Source organism: Elephantulus edwardii, unplaced genomic scaffold (assembly GCF_000299155.1).
Source record: "Elephantulus edwardii isolate Elephantulus edwardi_28Jun2011 unplaced genomic scaffold, EleEdw1.0 scaffold00014, whole genome shotgun sequence".
Lineage (NCBI taxonomy): Eukaryota > Metazoa > Chordata > Mammalia > Macroscelidea > Macroscelididae > Elephantulus > Elephantulus edwardii.
Window position 1 is genome coordinate 13,244,587 of NW_006399764.1, and position 4,327 is coordinate 13,248,913.

A 4,327-nucleotide genomic window follows, 5' to 3' on the forward strand; every position below is an offset into this window, starting at 1 on the left:
TTCCAACTCCTTGCTATTGTGAACAAAGCTGCAATAAACATGGGTGTGCATATATCTGCTTGGATGTCAGCTATGGTCTCTTCAGGGTATATGCCTTCTGAGCTGTGTTTCTGGGCAAATGCTGCCCTTTGACCTTGAGTGGGTGATTGTTCTAAGAAGTGCATGCCTCTGTGTTGGCTTGTTCACCTTATACACCTGTCTGTCGTTTAGCAGAAATTTGAGTCATCGAGGCAAGTCCAGTTTGGTCTTAGAAGCTCACCAAAGCCATAATCTTAGGGATTTCATGAGTCAATGAGCCCACTAAGTCTGGGCTTTTAAAAAGAATATTATTTTTGAGGCACCTTCCCCCCTCCATCCAGGGCCCTCAATTAATTTTTGTTTGCTATTGTGTTGTTTTGGAAGCAGGAGTAGCTTCCACTTCTGAAATGTCTTGCCTCCAGAAACTCTATGAACAGTGCTCTATGGACAGGTCTTTTGTTCATAGGGTTGCTATGAGTCGTCTACAACTCGACAGCACCTAACAGCAACAACATTGTGTTGTTATTGTTTGGGTTTGTAGGGTTTTTTGTATAGTTCTTGTGAACGTACAAATCTCTCAAACACAGGTTGCGGATCCTCCTCTGATTCCAGGCTGGCCCCCTTCCTCTGTTCCCTCTGTGCACCACTGGCCCCTCTGCCATGAGACGAGATGAACTAGATGGTGCCTGGCTGCCATTACTAACATTGTTGTCTAAGTCTCTGGAGAAGATTCCTGATCAAAAGGGAATGCAGAAGAGTTTAAAATGTTCATGGACTCCAGACCTCCTAGGGCCAAGGGACCTAGAAGAAGCACTTAAAGCATTGTTCTGAGATAATTTTCAGAACTTAAACCAAAACAACCCCTGAAATCTTCTTAAAAGCAAACAAGTGGTTTAGCTAAACTAGTAAAAAAAGTCTGCTGTGAGTATTAATGCTCCTAAAAGAATTATCTATGTGGGGTCAAAGTGGTGACAGTCACCATCTCAAGAAGAGGCTTGAGGCATCAAAGACCAGAGGAGTTGTGGGATTGACATCAAGAATATCATCCATGAAGAGAGCAAAGATCATTATAAAGACAGAGGAGAAGGAAAAGATAAAAAGTCAGAAGAGACTCTGAAAATGGCACCAGAACATTGAGAAGCAAAAACAATGAAAGAGATGAACAGAAGATACCAAAGAGCAACTTGAGATGACAAAGCAGAGAGTTACAGAAGGATCCCGCTCTCGCTGTTTTATTGACTGTGCAAAGGCATTTGACAATGTGCGCCTCACTACACATTGCGGGTCACATTGAGAAGAATGGAAAGCCCAGGACGCTTAATTGTGCTTGTGTGAAATGTATACCTAGACTTAAAAGCAAGGGAACACTGCATGGTTTACAAAATCAAGAAAAGTGTGCATATGGATTGCGTTCTTTTCTCATACCTGTTCAATCTGAGGAAGTAATTTGAGAAATTAGAATTTGTGAGCAAGAATGTGGCATCAGGAACAGAGAGAGACTCATCAACAACCTGTGTTATGCAGATGATACAACCTTGCTTGCTGAAAGTGAGGAGACTTTTTAATGATTGGTGCAGATAAAAAACTACAGACTTCAATACGGATTACATCACGACATCAAGAAAACAAAAATCCTCACCATGGGGCCAATAGGCAACATCTTATATTATAGATGGAGAAAAGATGAAATTGTCAATGATTTCATATCCTTGAATTCACACTCAACACCCTTGGTACCAGTAGATGAGAAATAAAAAGACGTGTTGTTGCATCAGGAAGTATGCTGTCAAGGACCTCCCTAAAGTGCTAAAGAGTGACAGTGTCAGTTTAAAGGTGAAAGTGAACCTGATCCAAGCCAGGGTCTTTTTAATGACTTGCTATCCATTCGAAGTTGGACAATGAATAAAGATGACAGAAGAATTGATGCCGTTGAGCTGTGGTGTTGAAGAGTATCTCATGGACTGCCAAAAGAACAAATAAGTCTTAGCAGTGCAACCAGGGTGCTCCTTGGAGGCAAGGATGGTGAAATTTTGTCTCACATACTTTGGGCATATTCTTAGGAGGGTTCAATCTTTGGAAAGAGGCGTCATGCTTGAAAAGGCTGGTCTAAGAGAGGAAAACCCTCAACAAGATGAATCAATGTGTTGGCTGTGACATGGGCTCAAATCCATCAGAGATAGTGAGGACGGCATAGGCGAGGGCGGCGGTCAGATTCATTGTTCGTAGAGTCACTGTGAGTCATAGTTGACTCGATGGTTCATAACAATGTCCTTTTCACCTCTGCCCTGAGCCATAGTAATTGCATTTGTCTCATATGCATATGAAAGTCTGACAATGAATAAAGACAGAAGAATTGACGTTTTCGAGTTGAGGTGCTAGCAGACACTATTAATAAACCATGGATTGCCAGAAGAACAAATCTATTTTGGAACAAGTCCAACCAGAATGTTTAATAGGTGTGTGAGGATGTTGAGATTTTTGTCATACTTAATTAGGGCATGCCATCAGGAGGGGTCTGTCCCTGGAGAAAGCCACTGGGCAGCTGTTGGGGCTTTTCTGCATTAAGGGATGTGAATGGGGGGATACGTACTAGAAAAGGAGGCAGTTGGCCTCTGGAGGATGCCTGTCAAGGTACCATCGTGGATGAATTGGTGAGACGTGGGCTGCTTGATCATATAATTAGGCGGAGTCTCAGCTCATTGAACAAACAGACCCAAAGAGTGCTGACTGATTGGGTTTTCGGTCAGGTTGGCGCACTATCACGGGTGCCGTGCCACGAGACCCCATCTTGTCTTGTTCAACATTTTTTATCAAGATTTGGATGAAGACAGAGCAGGCACCCTTATCACATTTACTGCAAACCCCAAATGGGAAGAAATTAACAAGTATGATAGATTAAAAAAAAAAAATCAAGATTCAGAATTATCTTGACAAGCTGGAACGCTGGGCCCAAACCCCGCTGCAACTTAACAAGCGCAAACATGAACTTGTGTGTTTGGGATGAAAAATCAATTACACATATTTCTGATGGGGGAGGTTTGTCTTGGCAATGGCTTTTGAAAAGGTCTTTGGGTTTTGCTTAACCACAAGCTTAATAAGATTTGATGGTATGATGTGGCGGCTCAGAAACATCAACTTCGTTTCAGGGAGAAGGGAAATAGGATGTCAGATCCGCAGATATAACTGCTCCCCTGGACTAGGGCCTGCTTGGGCTATCGTGGAAGGGAGGTTTTCCGTTTGGACCTTTCACTTTTAAAAAGGTTACGAGCAAGTCGCCTTCAGAGGGTGACCAAGATGGCCACGTTGTCGAGAAAGCACTTCAGATCTGAGCTAATGTGAACTTGACCAGGTGCAAGGACAGAGGAGTTGGGACACTAGTCTTTGAAGGGCTGCATTCTGCAGAAGGGCCCAGCACTTAATCTAGGTTGCTCAGAGGGTGAATTAAGCCCAGCAAATGGTCTCCATGTCAATCGATTTGGGGTCAATACAAATGAAGAGGAATTTTATGGCAGGTGGAAGCAGAGGGACTTGGATTTGACTGCCTCTGTCCCTGGTGCTGGGTGTGGGCCTGTCGGATACTGTGAAATAGATTCCCGCTCTGGGCAAGAGGTTTGACAAAATGATGTCTAGGGCCCTTTTCAACACGGAAAACCTAGATTTCTGGAAAGGGAAAAGGGCATTTATTTTAATATGATGGACTTGAAAGACTATTACAGAGCAAAGAACTATGGGCGCTTGTGATAATGACGAATAAGGTGAGAACCGCAGATACCTGAAGAACCAAGGGGTTAAGAGGACCCTCGCTGTGTCTCTATTTAAAGTGTAAACACACATGTGCAGACTTTGGCGTCTTGTGTCCACCCACCATCCTGTTGAAGCTGCCTTTGCACCTGATGCCTTTGCCTTGCCTAGAGCTCTCTGATAACCTCTGGTAACTGTGGGTGAAACCTTCATCTGTTCTTTCTGGGACTTTCTGTGATGTCTGTGTGCAGTAGTTAATGTTAAGGAGGCTTTTGTGGGCTGGCTGGGGGCTCTGGTCGCCATGTGAAGCAATAGTTTTGTGGCAAAGTTATTAAAAGCTTCAAACACCCAGCATAGAGACTGTGTGTGCGTGTGCGTGTGTGTGCGTGTGTGTGTGTGTGTGTTGCTAATAGTTTCTTTCCCCTCACCTCCACTTTATTTTTCCCCCCACTTTATTTTTATATTTATATTTTCTATTGCATAAAAAATTTGTATATATTGTGGATCATTCATGGGCCTTGTGTTTCACACGTTCCTACATTCATTCTGTGTTTCAAATTATCACTCA